At 33.0% G+C, this 16,959-nt stretch overlaps 1 pseudogene; it reads left to right on the top strand.

Annotated features, from left to right (window-relative positions):
- Window positions 1–6,258: 6,258 nt before the first annotated feature.
- Window positions 6,259–16,959, top strand: part of LOC149545518 (2-succinylbenzoate--CoA ligase, chloroplastic/peroxisomal-like) — a 29,971-nt pseudogene continuing 19,270 nt past the window's right edge.

The raw sequence follows: 16,959 nt of genomic DNA, 5'->3' as shown, positions 1-16,959 counted from the left end.
AAAATTACCAATATTAGATTTCCACAATCCATTTGTAGTGCAAGTTCATTTTGGATTTGATTGTGTGTTTTTTAGCATCATGATTTTAGATCACTTTGCGTAATCCATCATCAGTCGGATGAGAGAGAGTGTAGGATGCATGCAACATGTCATATCATATGCAAGGCATGTGAACTATTTTATAGAATGCCTGAAAAATACCGATAGTAACTAATATGAAGAATATGTAATTAGTTATATGATTGAGACAAATCATGTACATTGTATGAAGGCAGTCCATTGCTGACAAGGCCCACCAAAAGATAAAACATATGATAAAAAGACTTATTTTCATGTTTTGAACATATGGGGTACACATAACATGACTTATTATTGCACAATTCAACTAAGTTCAGTTAATTTCCACAGGGATTGTCTCCATTTAATGGTGAACATTTTGCCACATTTCAAGCCTTTTGATTATATAAAGAAATGGATAGCATGAAAAGTTTAAGTAATGTCAAGCCATTTATTTACTTGATATATAATGTGAATAGAACTATTATGTTGCTTGACAACAACCACCAAACAAAATTATCATCATGTACCCAAAAAGGGATGGATGGAATGTCGAAACCAACCTCCAACTAACTACTATCACCATCCCTCTATATTATAAGTTATAGTGATGCTCTAGATTTGCTCTATTCCATCATACACTTTACCATAGTCCATATCAACAAGGTCAGAGAGATCAGTTTCATTTGACTAGTGTGTGGAAGACCTTGATGTTGAGACATTGTGTGATTCACGTGGAGTGGAAGGTGTTTTGGCCCCTTGGAAGGAAGCTTCATCTCTTTTACCGGCTTCTTTATTTTTACTTGGAGAAACATATTGCTTTGAATTGTCCCCATGGCTCCTTGCAGATGATGCCAAGAGTGTCCTTGCTATTTTTTTCTGCCATAACATAATGTTCAAAAAGTGTTAGAATTGTCTCTAGATGAAAAAAAACTATAGAGGCTTAATTGACATGTGATCTTAGTTAATGTAGAAGATAGATTATGAAATATCATCTGAAATGTTGACACAAAAGTCTTCCTAAAACAAAAATGTAAACCATATCAATCCTAAAAATGATTTATATCATTAATCAATGTAAAAGAGAGTAGAAAGAAATCATAATTGATACCTAAAATGTGAAATTGTAGGAATTTGATCCTTTGAAATGAACATGTTCTCTTGATGAAGGCTTAAACTAGTCAGAATCCCTGTAGAAACACATGACATGTAATTGAATGGATAAAATTTTATGGTACAAGCACTTGAAACACTTAGACTGGATACTGCAACTCAAGTGCCAAGGTCTTGAAAAATGCTGAAAACATTTACTTATTGGTGAAGTTTATATGCAACATCAAGCAAAAGTTTTTTATATGGTGCAACACATTCACTCAAAGCTAGTGATCAGAACAACAATCATCTTATAGAAGGATACTGATCACATTAAAATTGCATAAGATTAAAGTTAAAATTGGCCATCTTCCAGCTAAAATCATCTGTTTAGCAAGAAAAACTCTTTACTATTTTAAAATTTGTTCTTTGCACCATCAAGTTTTATTTTAACTATTCTATGTGGAAAAAATGTAATCTAGAGAATAGTTATGTTCTACCAATAGGTTCCATATAAATAAATGTCGAGGATTTTATATTATTCCAATCTAAACTGATTATAAAGTTTACCTCAAATTTTTGCAGATCTATCTCCGACTAGGTGGAAGCTATGTAATAGACCAGTTAGAGCTAAAGCAAGCTGCCATATTAAGATGTTGAGAAAGATGTTGTACCTCTATCACTAGGAGCTTGTGTGTCTTCCTCATTACATGCTTGGGCTGAATATGTGACTGTAGAATCACATGTCTCACCTATTAAAAAAAATATACTACATCAACATGGCAAGAAGGCTTCCATCTTTCGACAATGCATTTAATGAATTGAACATCTCAATTGCAACTAGCACAATTTTGAGGGCTACATCCCAAATGATCTGGACAAAACTAGTGTTCTAGGCCTAGATGCTACAAATAACAACCTATGATGCCTTCATTTCTACACAATGTCATTCTAGTTTCTTTCTACTTGCACGCCCATTTCATTTCATACGATCATCTGAAAATTGTGTCACTCTAAGCTCTCAATTGTTTCCTCTTGATTGATCATCTGATAACTATTGAATGAGAGCTTTGGGATAAGCTATAAGCATCCATCAAAGCATAAAGGATTTTGTTAGATGATGTAGATGAAGTAGTAGCATATTCCTTGAGAGACATGCTTGCAAAATGGAAGCATACATAAGACATGTCAATTGTTTGACAAGATGCCTAAATGCAATGTGGTCATCAAAAGTCATGGTTGCTAGATATGCACAAAATAGATATATTGAGAGAATATATTTGTTTCAGTTGCAACTACCCTGGTAGACATGCATGCAAAATGTTGAATCTTAGACGAATAGTTCAACTGAATCCTCCTCTTGGAGGAACACTACAACAAATACATAGTTCAATTGAATGGTCTATAGATACCATTAGGATCAGTATTTTGAACAATCCATCAGGATCCTATTATGTATTGGCCACTATTCCTAGATGATTTGTAGTCATATGTGTCATGTTTGTGGCATCACATCTCACCACACTTATCATTGTATAAAGTTTTATGTCTCTACCAGTAGGCATATTCAACCTCAAATAAGTTTGTGACAACTAATATTGAAAATCTCTTATTTTAGTTTTGAAATAAAAGCTCCACTAAGTAGCCAACAAAATTTCATCCATCTTTTATATAATATTGAGCACCACATTTATCATATGTGTTTTCTATCTCAAGGAGCTTAACTAGACTAGTATTGGGTTGATGATGGCCTAATACGACCTTGTTTTGAGACTGCTACAACTATTAAATGTTGTAGTGATTTGTACTATTACCTACTTTATTATAGGTTTTGAGATGGGTTATGTACAAAATCACATTTGAATTTTTTAGACTCATTGCTTGAACCATATTATAAATAACGATTCCATGTATTACTAAAAAACCTACACAGTATATATGGAAGTACACCTAGTTCTAAGGCCGACCAATGTTCATATAATTTAATTTTATGTCCATAATTCCTTGTCATATTTACCTCCAGTAATGGTTTCATTCAATGCACACTAGTCTATATCATCTATATAAAGAGGATTCTATTATCATTTGAGGACAATGAACAATAGAGGTGGAAAACATCTATTAGCAATTGGAGAATAGAAGTTGGATGAGGATATTAAGATCTATTGAACCTATTTTTAGTTAAACTCATACAAAAAGCTAAATGTCTTATAATTCAAAGAAAGCCAATAATAAATGAACGTAATGTGTTTAAGGAATACAGCTCAACACTTATAGACTGGCTAATAATTAATGCCCACTATATGAACTAGTTCAAATTCCCATAACTCATATACATTTTTCATTGGTAGTGAGCCTCACACAGTTTAGAAAATTGACAGTCTTCAATAGACTTGCAATCAAATTAGAATTTTTTATCAGCCCCATTTTAGCCCTTGAACTCCGACAATGTTCATAGTATTGGCTGCTAGCATGTATGTTCACAATTAATGTCTTCATGGTATGATCACATAACACATACTAAAATAGCTCATTACCTACCAAAACATGAAGAGCCTGCCTGTAGTTGCTTCTCCACTAGCATCACCAATAATCATCACAAGAACAGATCCCATCCTTGAAGTGATGAAACCAAATACTATTCCTCAATACAATTTCTCACTCAATAATCTTGCACATAAACTTGATAGCAGTATGGAAATCATCGCACATGTGAAGGTTTTTCATTATTTTAAGGGGTGTACCATTCGGGGTGTTTATGAGCCCAAAAGAAATTGCTAGCTTTTCACTGTGGTAGGCAAGATATTGTTCCTTTTCATCCATCTCAACTTTATGAAGCACATAGTTTGTATCAGGCATGTACCCTACCTTCTTCATTTCTTCTATCAATTTTGCCAACTTAGCATATATTTCCTCCATTTGTTGGTTTGAGAGGTCACCAACAATGAAGAAATGAACCTTCTTTTTCACTTCAATCTAGCTGCATCCTGCTTCCTTTCTGACCCCATTATCTCTCATCAATTTCCTCACTTTTGCTACTTCATCCCATTTCCTACTGCACCATAGATATTAGCCAATATCATGTGTGATACATGGTCTTCCAGATCAATTTCAAATATATGCTTTGCAACTCGGGCTCCAAGCTCTGAGTTGTGATGGATAGTTTTGTCGCAAGAGGTGCTCATGTTAAAGCTAGAATGCATTGGCTTAAAGTTGGTGACCATGCATTCAAAGAGTTCTTTCTTGTTCTTGATGAATTTCATTCCTTGTTAGGCATAATTTTTTTAAAGAAGGCTAAGTGGTGCTTTTTGAGCTACCACTGATTCACCAAGGTCTAGTTAAATGTTATGGACTACAAGAAATCATTAAATAACATTCAAAAAAGGTCCAACGAAGCAAACATTCAAGACACTATAAGCTCTTAAATATTTAGGCAGTACTCACAAAATAACTCTGAGTATCCTTGTTGCTTTTACTTTTTTATGAAAACTAGATAAAATAAGTCTTTATATACAAGATCTACATCAATCTCTAGAACATCTAGTAATTCCTCCTTGTGATTCCTTTGAAAAAATTCAACACTCACTTGTACCACCCATTGATATTTATAAATGCTCCCTTCTGAACCCATGAAACTCTATCAAGATCTAAAAATAAAGAAATCATACCAAAAAAATGTAGTGCACTAAAACATATAATTAAGAAGGTATGGTCGGGTAAAAGCACAAACCTGTGTCACAATTCAACATTAATGACAAAAAAAATGGTATTTGTGTTTAAAATATGAAGATGATGTAAACTGATGAAATGTGTAGAATTGGATGAATTTTATGCCTATAATTTTTATAATTTTTTTGAGTAAGAATTTATTCATTTTATTTTATTTTGAAGTCCCTTTTTTAACTATAAAAAGTATAGGGTGTAGTTCCCGTCAAACAAGTATATGAAAATCATCTTTTTTTGTACTAATTTGAAAATATCCTATAGATGACATGTATAGCTAGTGCACAAAAAAAGAAATAATTATTTTTGATGTATATTTTCTTTGTTATAAGTACTCAAATTTGACCTTATCAAAATCCAACAGTTTTTTCCTCCCGTCAAAACTTCCCTATCAAATCTATACCTTCTTGAAAAAAAATTACATATTCATGAAGAGGATTCGCTCCTTTAGAGATAAATATAGTTTTTAAATTTTTTTTTGATATGATTTACTATTTTTTTTCCTTTTTTGAGGGAGCATCTTCTAAAATTTTGAAATATCGACTTATAATATTTTGAGATTATAACATATATTATAACTAATCAAAACACTAAAAATTTTATATAATGATAATATTAAATCTGAGATCTATAAAAGGGTATTTTTAGTTTTTGAAAAAAAAAGAGTTTTGATAGAGAAATGAGATTTGACCAAAACAAGTTTTGGTATCATAAACGGTGACACGGCTCTGTGCTTTTACCCGATCAATACTCACTAGTTAAGTGTCTTTACATCCAGAGCCTTTTCATCTACCAAGTTGCAAATACTTTGATATAAAGTTTTGGTGTCAAAACTATGATGATCTGCAACCTATCATATAAAACCATAGGATGTGTCAACCCCCATAATATTCTTAAATGATATTTTTTCTTAAATAGTTCTAACAAAAAAATTAATACCCATGGATGCACTTAAATTTTTACTAAGATGGTTAAACGAGCATGTCCTTGATGGATGCACTTAAATTTCCATTATCATCAAAAGTTTCTTATTTTTGTTATCATCATTCATTGCCTATTGTTGTTAGAAGCACTGTAGATATATGATTTGTCAAGTGTCAAAGGAAATGACAGAAACATAAAACATTACTGAAGATTGTTTTGCATTCTTGTGCTTTGCCAGTGCATCATTCTATAACATCATGTTGGAGAATTAATGTTGAATCATTTTTGATGATCCATTTTAAAGATATTAAGATAAATTCTCTTCTTTGTTATCAATTCATTATGGTAGTTAATGGAGTTAACCCTGACTATTTATGAAACAAGCTCATAGTCAAATGCAAAAATACTTCACGTTATAATATATAGAGAATCATTTAAATAGTATAACTTTTGTGTTTAAAGATGTCGAGAGCTAAAGGTGGAATGATTTCAAGGCAGGAAAGTAAGCTCCAATAATTCCTCTTTAGAATTGCAGTCAGAGTCCTAAGCATTCCAATCCAAATGATTGTGTATCAATAAGATTTGACACAAAATAATCCTAAGAACATTAAGTAAGTTAAGCTAAAACATATAAGAAAATGAATACATGTTCCTACAATCGAATAATGATTATCCAAGATTCACTAGTTCTGGGTCAATCAAGACTAAAATATAGATGAGCATAAACTTTGAACATGAAGGAGAAGATATTCTGCTTGATTTTTACCATTACAACACAATAATGTTTTGTCAATGTGTGCTACAAGTGTGGAGATCTCATGTAGTATCAGAATTTCCAAGCCTTGGTGATCCCATTTGTGTACATGTAGACTCAGAAGAATGGTTTGTTGGCATCTATGGGTATCTGAAGAGAAAAAAAATTCCCTAATAGAGTTGATGAAAATGCTTATATTAGGATAAGAAAACTCTTTGGTTGCTATCTTGTCTTGTCAAATGTCTTGTATTAGATATCTTATAATGGTCTCCTCCAATGATACTTAACCAAGGGTGACATACCACTCATTTTTTGAGAGGCTCATTCAGGCCCCACTAGAGGACATATAGGTGGTAAGGCCCTAGTTCAAAAGGTAATTCATGTGCAATACTATTAGAAAATGATGGAGAAAGACTCCTCTTCATTTATCAAGAGTACTCACAATGCCAACAACATAGAAATTTGATTTACACTCTTGGACAAGCTCAGTACGCTCAAAACTCTCTATGGCCCTTCTAGACATGGGGTTTAGATATAATTGGAAAAATATCTTTGCCACTATTTAAAGGCCATGTTTTTATCATCATGACCTCATGGTATTTTAGTAAGTGGGTGGAAGGGGGCCCATTAAGGTCTACCATCACTGAAATTATCTATCAACTCGTACTAGATAATATCTAATTTCATTTTGGTTTATCTTCCATTATTGTCTCAAATAATGGGACATATTTTTAAAATGAGGTAAAATAGTTACAAAAATATTTTGTGTCCTACATCACTTCTCTATACCTTATTATTTTCAATCCAATAGTTAGGTAGAAGCCTCTTACAAGACCATTGAAAAAATATTGCAAACATTTGTAACTAAGAATGGGAGGGATTGGCATACCCAATTAACCTATGTTTTTTGGGCTTATTGCACTAGTGTCTCTATAAATACATGATCTACTCCTTATATCATAGTATATAGAGCCAATGCTCTCATGCCCCTAAACTAGAGATACCATCATTATGTGTCTCCCTTAAAGGAGTGATCGCTGATGACACTAATAGTTTGAATTATTTGCATGAGTTAAAAATGTTGGATGAACATACTCTATGCCTTTGAGCTTATTAGAAAGCACTCTCGTAACTTTAAGGTAGGTAATCTCATTCTTTGCAAATCCAAATGAGTGTAAATGTGTGACCTAGTTAAAGAAGGAAATTCAGCCCAACTAGATGGGGCCATATATTTTCACCTTTGGCTTATAGGTATGGAGCCTACAAGTTAGCCCCCATGGACAATACCCATCTCAAGGAACCCATGAATGTGGTTCATTGATAAGAGTGTTATGCCTAAATGTGTCATGCAGTATGAATCCAAGTGATCCCCATGACATATTGTCATCAACACGAGTGTTTATCTTTGTGGTAACAACCATGTTTGTGATATGTGTGTACATGTATGGTGTGACTACAACTATAAAACATACATAAATAGAACCAAGACAATAGAAGAATGGAATCTAAACTCCAAAACCTATACAATGCTAGAGTGCTTGCAAAGTAACCTGGTAAATATTGCTACTAAACAAGAGTCTATAGCCTAGTCAATATAGCCAATATCTTGTGATGGGAACCTAATCATACTAGCTACTTAGGTAGGGACCTAGGTCCCCAATTGAAAAGCCAAGTTGTCAAGAACATGCCTACTATTTACAGTCAGTAAGTTTCTATATCCTCTAATTAAGTGAATTTTTTGGCTTTTTAGACCCTTGTTCTAGGACTTTCGTAACAGTATTTGTTCTGATTATAAGCAAAATGTGTATGTTGGATAACAAGAGTATCATAAATTTGGAAGTTTATCTTGATGGACAATTCACAAGAAGGAATTTGGTACATTTATATACTATCTAGTGTCTTGTTAATATTGTCATCAGTTCAAACTATTATTTATATATCCTCTCGAGATGTAAGACTGTCATGCTTCTGGCTGCATGTACAAATAGGAAGTTTGAAACATTATTGAAGCATTTAGCACACACTACTATCAAATCAGCTAGGTAATAAGTACGTTGTAGCTTTATTGAAACTTCATGGAAGATGTTTGGTATCATTCATTTCTAATTCCTAATTATGTATTGAGGCAATAGCTAGAGTGTTTTAATTTTGACCTTTTCTAATAGCCCTGGGCTAATAGTTTTGATTGGTTGACTATCATGTTCATAATTCTGCCACATTCAATATGCTAGCTGAATCAAGACATTAATCCTTGACTGGAGCAATGGAGATATGGTGTATGCATATACTCATAACTATAGGCAAGTTGTTTGGACTCTGGTGCAAAGTTGTAGAATGATTTAATCTAAATCATTGGCGAAGAGACAAATTGGACCTAAATATTGAAAGCAATCTTTAACCACTTTACGATGTTGCCATATTGTTAGGAATCTTCTGATACACTTTTCTTTAATTATCCCATGAACTATTTTGAAATTTTTCTTAAGGTTGATCCTTCCAATGTTTTATACTCTGTCTAGTGAAAGGGGATGTTCTAGGGATAGGGACAAGACATCCTCCTTCCTGCCCCTAGGGGATGTCTCCTAGGAATCCTCCTCATTGGGAAATCCCAAGGAGATGCAAGTCCATCCCCAACATCCCCGTGCTATCTTAGAGATGTCCTAAAGTCCCCTGCAAAAGCCAACTTTCAACATGGCAAAAAGGAAAACTTTAAAATTTTATCAAAAAATCCATGTTCCCATACCCTCTTAAAGCTAAGCAGCAAAGGTTCTTGGTATTTCAAGGTTTGAGCTAGGAATCCCCATCAAATTTTTACTAAATATGAAAGCCTTTAAGGGTAAGCTCATGCTAGTGACCTCAAACCTCAAGTCTCAAGATCCCTAATAGGAGAAAATAATTCAAGTACTTTGGAACTCTTTGTCTGAGATTCTTGCTTCTATAATGATAAATTATTAGACATTTTAAGGGAATCCAAAGAAACACATTTCAAACCACAATTTCTAAAACCACACCTTTAAGCAAGCAATATTTTATAGTCCCTTACTCCAAAATCCTTATTCAACAAGTATCAACCAAATTAGGCTTTTCTCCCAAACTGTCTTCCTGTAGTTTTGTTTCAGAGAGGATTTCGAAGTTGAGTAAACTAGTATTCATAGTCATTATTTGCAAGGAAGAAAAAAGAGTAAAATACTCATCCTCTTCATTATTTGTGGTAGAAAAAGAAAGAATAAATTCCCATCCAAGGAACAAAAAAGAATAAAAACCCAAATTATTCATGATCTATAAGAGAGGAAAAAGGTAAACATGCATCCAAATTATTGTTTATACTATGAAGGTGGTTTTCAACTCAAGAATGATATTGAGTTAACCAATTGGTTGTTATTGACATATACCTCAAAAAATATTGACAAATAAATCTTTATTGTAGAATGACAACGTATACTCTGGTTCTACAGAATGACAAATGAACCTTTATTGCAGCTTACAAATATGATATTGCATAGTAGCTTGGGAACCCTTTGAATAAATATAAACCATTTTAAAGAGTTGTAGAATATAGATTTATGAATAAACAACTCAATTTTAGTTCTATTAACAACAGTTTAAAAAAATTAAAATAGTATAAAAACTATGAATTGCTACATGCTTGAACACTAAACCTATGGTGTAAAATGAAGATAACTATGAAAACTCTTACTCATTGCTAATGTATTTCCCTAGTTTATTAAAACTAAATATCTTTTAAATACAAACTAATTGCAGATGGATATCATGCCAACGGTTTATATGTTTTAAATGATGTGTATACAGCCACTTCCCCTAAGGAGACTAGTTACAAGTATCAATGGATAAAAAAGAATCAGTAACATGTAAAGTGATATGCTCAATACTAAATTTGTTGTTATTCTGATCTTAGAAGTGAGGAGAAATTAGGCTCCCACATTAATGGCTAGCAGTCTTGGAAATTGAGTTTATTGCATTATATTAGCTTCCATACAGTGACCCTAGAATGTGTTGCTTGCAATTTCAATCTAGTGAAGCAAGGATCAAAGGTGTAAACTTACCATAGAGATAAAAGGAGCCCCAAAGAAAATAAGTTGTTGGTATGTAAAATTATTCATAGTCAGGCTCCTCCTATTAAGGCAATGATCAACATTCCTCATCTCAAATTAAAATAGAGCACGTAGATTCTAAAGGGAATTTTCTATTTGGATTCATCAAATGCCATTTTAATAGAATGTGTTCTGTGATTTCCAAATATTTGATAAGGAATCTATATAATGGATGAAATTCAGCTTACTAAAATTTGTTTGACCTAAGCATAAATCCTTCTTGACTTCCATGTAAAGATGTATGTTAATTACTAAGCAATTGATTTGTTACGATTCCTCTGCCACTAATATTACCTGATACACAGAGACACGCTAAAATCAAAATATCTAGATCAAAAATCTGTGCTAAATAATGATGATTCTAATAACTAGTTGTATAGCCAAATTCGGCATTAGCTTTATATTTTGGACTTCAATTGAATTTTTATTTTCAAGATTGGACTTCACTATTTCCTATAGATGTAGCAATAATGAAGTTTTGAGATAGAATACAATGTGCTTCAAAAGTTTAGGGACATACATCTATAAAATATAGGGGTTTGAATTCTACAGAATAGTAGATTAGATATTTAGACTGTGCTCTATAATTCTAATATAACTTCAATGCAAATGCAAATTGAACGAAAAACACATAATTCTGCCCAAATAAATTAGAGAAGGATAACTTATCAACAAAATCAAACTGTTGAATAAAAAATATCTACACCAAAAATATCCAACAGTGTATCTACAAAAATCTTATTGCTATAATCTGACACATTTAAACCTAGAATATACTGACTCCGGTTGCATTCAAAATAGTGAAATGTTTCAATGGATCCTTTGTCTTTTAATGAAGTTGAAAGTTGAAATCATCTATAACGTAAAAAAGAAAATAATAAGTGATTTCCTTCTTATGATAAGTTTGAAGTACTCACATTTATTTTAGTTATCTCTAAAATCATTTATTTTTTGGAGATCTCCCTATGTTCAAATGATCTCATATGGAATGTGGGGATGCCGGCTAGTGGCCCTAAAATTCTATGGCATTAGATATTGAGCCATAGAATAGTAGGGGGCCCAGCATCTAATTAGGGACCTCAACTACCCAAAGGGGGAAGACAGCTATCCAGAAGTTTATGTGGCCAAGGAAAGTTATCCGAGAAATGGTTTGAGCATGCTTTTAGTTGAAGAGATTTTATGGCAATCATAAAGCAAGAAAAACAATGATTTTATGGAATTAATGCAATTCATAACAAAATTAATGCAAATTAGTTGAAGAGATTTTATAATGTAATTAATGCAAATAAAACTACTATAATTGGGTATAGCAAGAGAAAGGTTTTAGTTCTTGTGTACTACCACTCAGCTACTTTTTTTTCTCTCATATCTTGCTAATAATAAAAGGGAATCCAATGCACAAGAACCTATAATTATTTTCTCGTAGAATTGTAACACTTAATGTAATCTACTGCTTTAAACTTTTTGCTATCTAGCATCTTTTCTATACATATTTATCAATGATCTGATGATTAAATTGTAGAATTGTCATTCAAATTCATATTAGAATTATGTTACTAAGTATTCAAGTTAGGGTGAGATCCCCCATACATAACATCACCAATTCAAGTGGAATCAAAATTTCTTACCCCCAAAATTTTAGAAAACTAGTGCATTTACTCCAAATTAAAGGTAGATTAATACAAATCTAGCATGTGATCTCTATGAACAAGAGGTAGCCAAACAATAGAGGTGTTGAGACCTACTTTTGCATTCATGATGTTGTTACTTTGGTAACCATACAATTGTTGATCAGAATAACATAATGATTGTCTTACTCATTTGTTAAACACAAATGCAATATCAACACAAGTGACTTAGTTGTGTACCCAGTTGAGCATTGGTAGGATTTGATTGTCCATCAAAATAGTGTTGCAAGCACTTCTACCAATTCAAGCTATAGTATGCAGCTTTCCATGCAAAACAACTTGAACATTTATTTTTTATTAAAAGAGGGATAAAGCTTATTCAAACTCAAAAGAGATTACAATCAAAGAGTAGAAAAAAGAGAGCATTAAATGCAGAGGAATATGTTTTAACTTTGAATCTCAACAACACAAAGACAAAGTTCAATTTAGACATCTTGTTAGTGCTAATAGTTTTTTAATCAATTTCTTCGGTAGATGACTAAATAGACCCTACTTGTTAGTTCTACTAGTTTATGCATGTGGAATTCTTCTAACTTTTGATTGATTTTGTTTGGATAGAAATAATAAACTCAACTGGAGTTTTGATAGCGATTAGTATAGAGTCTATTGGAGTATATGCAGGAGGGTTCTACGACCTTGACTTTTGCTGGGCACCAGATTTAGTAGCTCTCATCTACTTTACATTAGGTGTTCTACACTCTTTCAGAGTTGCTTTCCTCCATGAGCTTAGAATGTTAATGCTCTATAATTCCTATTTTGTAGGTACAACAGCCAACCCAAAGGGAGTAGCAATCAGCCATGATGCACTCATTGTTCAGTCAAAAGAAAAGATTTCCATTATAGGCTACAATCATAATGAAGTAATCAATATCTTGAATATTGATACTTAACTTATGATTTTTGTTTTGATATTTCTATCAAGATTTAATTGTGTAGTTTTCGATTATTTTATGGTTAACTTATGAATTGTGTGTTACAGCTCTGCACTCTGCAGTTATTATGCTTCTCACAACACATGTCTCAATTTAGCAAATCAGAAATTTGTCAATTTAAAAAATAGTGCAAAGAGTACAACCACCCTTAAACTTCACATACTAAGGAAAGATTAGGCTTGGAAAAAGTAAGTCAACTTTGACTATTTAACACTTTAGCCTAGGAATCAAGCCTTAATGTGTGATGTTTAAGCCGTCAACTACAGAAAATAATAAAAGAATTATTTTCAAGATGGCTCCAAATTATAGAATCAAGAAAATTCTCATTTTTTCTTCCTCATATCACGTTTGATAGGTTTATCTTCACTCTTCTCCACTATGCCACATTGGTGGAATCTCTTCGGCATTGGCCATTGTACTAGTAGGAGTGTTGGCTCCTAATTTAATAGAGTTTAAACAACCAAGTATGCAAGGCAAGAATGCGTCTATCGAAAGCTATCTCCAATAATGGACACAATTCACCAAGGACCTGGACCAACTATAAGGCTACACTCCTTTTATACTTCAAGCTCTACAAAACCTAGGCAGGTGAACCTCTTAGGATCCAATTATGTGACCAATGCAATGAGCATAATCAGAACCTAGAAATAAAAGATAGAAACCCCTAAATCTTCTATACTTAACTAGAAATCATAAGCAATGAAATAGCTAAGAACATGACTCATGAAACTGGCAAGCTAAGTGCGGGTTAAACTTTGAATTACTAGGCACATCCTCCATCTTTATTAATTCCTCTTGATTTCTAGAGTAATAGATCTAGTGAGCTTGTTACACTGTGATCTTGATTTGATGGGCTAGACGTCTACACATGCAGAGAAAACAATAGATCCTTTTTGCCAATACTCCTTTGAGAACGCAAGCATCCAGACTAGATATTTGGGTGTTGCTTATCTACTAAATTTGATGGTATTTCGCAATGTCTATGCTATAGAAATTGAAATTGAAAAACCTCAAACCCTTATCTAAATCTTTATCATGAGACTTTCCTTGAATAATAAGGAGGAGACCATCCACCATGGGAAATTTGTTAGCCCATTTCCTATCAAACTTTACTTCCTTGATCTCCTTTAAGACTGATGGGATCTGGGTTATGGGTATCATTTTGAGCATTTCTCCTTGATTTTCTCTTAGCAACGAGCCATATTGACAAGATAAAGAGAATTAAGACAATGAATGCTTCAACAGCTATACCAACTAAGACCCATAATTTCAAACCAAAATTGGTCAAACATTTTTCAAATGGGCACTTGACTAGATTAAAACCGGCTTTGGCACTTTTTTGATTTCCAATACTGAGATATCCATTCAAAAACATTTAACTATTGTAGTTACTATAATCACCTATGCTGATCATTTTCAAACTCCAATGTCTTAGTCATCTAATAAATTCAGTCGGCCCCCAAAGTGGGTCTAGCTGACTGACATCTCAAATTGATCTATTAACCATCTTGAAAATGATTAAAACCAAGTTTGACCACTAATTAATCAACTGAAACCCATTTTACCACTAATCTACAAATTGTCATTTTCATGTCAGGAGATCTATTAACTAGTCTTAAAAACTAATCCAAACACCTGACCGAGCTCTGGAATCAGACACGCTGATTCTTTGTTCTGTACACTTTTACCATGTCGAATCTCATATCATAAAAAATTTAGGGTCAAAAGATATTCGCTGTCAAAGTTGCCCTCTTAGAACTAGCTGAAAGAAAAGATGTCAAAAAACACTAAATTGGGTTCAGAATTGGCTTCAAAAATCGAGTAAATTGACACTTAGGCAAATGAAAACTGGGGCGTTGGTTCTCTGTCATGAGGACATTATGAATCTGGGGTTTGGGCTCATGATGAATAAATGGGCGCGAATGGTGAACGGTCAAAGTGAGCTACTCAGAATTGCAGACTAGAGACAATGACAGAAAAGTGATTTTTGCAAATGGAATTGTCCTAAAAAAGTGTGCAAATGGATTCGACATGACTTGCAAACTGGCACACTTAGAGTATTTTCAAAGGATAATGCAGTGGTACAATCCATTCGATCTCATCTATCATGGATTTCAAGATATGACATCACGAACAAGGGTTCCAACAAATTTACAAATGCTAACACTAGTAAAAAGTTATAAGTTGCATTTGGAATCGCATTTGAAAGCTGATCAAATGGATTTGTCATTAGTTGAAACTTGAAAAATAACAAGTCTCTAACATCTAAAATGCAATACAAAAGGAAATTTATCTTTTCAGTCAACTGGGTCAAAGTTATAACTCGTCAAACAGGGCCTTCCAGAATTATGTGCAATGTGCATCAGCATGAAAACAGTAAACTGCCAACTTTGAGGGATTCAAAACCTAGTCAAATAGATTCAAAACAACTAAAAATCTAAAACATAAGTTCTCTGGTATGGACACTAGATACTTCCAAAGTGGCGGGTGATGACATATTTCTGGGTGTGAGATATTCAGATGCAAACATGGCCTCCTGTCGTTGTTTGACACTTAGGTGAAAATGCAGAAATGACAAATGCTCAAAATGAGACTTCACGAATTGGCTCAAAATGGCAATTTAACATCATGGCACATGTGGATGCACTAAATGGAAGGTGTTAGAAACATTAAATACCTCATTGGGCTCAAAGGTATAGTCAGGTACATGTGCATGAAAAACCATTTATAGGGCTCAATTTCTTCAAAGGTACTCAGAATTGAACATGCAATTTTTAGTCCCAACAAGGAGGATGCCATATCTTTATACCCAAGTTTTAAGTAGCTTTTGCTCTATATGCAATACAAAGATACTCTATATTAGTGATGATCATTGTACCAACTATGCTTGCTGATATAGTTACACATTGCATCAATTTGAGGTACACTAATAATTAATTTTACTTGCGTAACTAAATTCTCTTACTAAAAACATAAAAATTAAAATTTTTTATTCAAACCATTCCAAAGTTCAAACTCTCTTGGCAAAACATGGTTTCTTTTGTATGTCAAAACCTAGTAGAAATAAGAGGTTTTATTAATATGCAGTAAAGTTGTAGTAAGAAGAGATGCAGTCATGGTAATCTTTTGGAAAATGTGGTTGCACACAAGTTAGAACCAAACCCAAGTGTTGAGAAAAAGGAAGATTTGTCGAGCAAAGATTTTCCATGGAACAAAAATCTTAGCTATATTGTCAACAGTAAGATCAAATACTAACCACATATATCACTATAATGTTTGTACTTGAAAAATTTCTTTGTATGTTTGTTGCTTTTGTAAAACTATAATGTTTGTAAAGGCTAAAAATGAACTTGCAGGAATAAATCTAATTTGGACACTGCTAATTGTTTATCCCTCATGCTTCTATAATAGAAGAAAGAAAGGAGAATCAACACTATGCTTTTCAAGTCTTGAGAAGATACTTAATGGAGCTAGAAGCCTATCACCACAACTTATCAAGAAAGTCACTGAAATTTTTCCATGAGCTTAGATCTTTTTGGCTTATGGTTAGTTTGCAATCTGCTTTAATAATAGGAAAGGGAGATAATAGAATCATTGAAAACTCTCCCATTTAATGATTTCTATTAACCTTTATGTCATGTTATTTTCTTTCATGTAGTTGCATTCATTTACCTATT

The sequence above is a fragment of the Cupressus sempervirens genome, chromosome 7, assembly GCF_028749045.1.
Source record: "Cupressus sempervirens isolate cs-2001-9-10 chromosome 7, ASM2874904v1, whole genome shotgun sequence".
Lineage (NCBI taxonomy): Eukaryota > Viridiplantae > Streptophyta > Pinopsida > Cupressales > Cupressaceae > Cupressus > Cupressus sempervirens.
The sequence above is the reverse complement of the archived record's forward strand: the minus strand, read 5'-3'. Positions and strand labels throughout refer to the sequence as shown.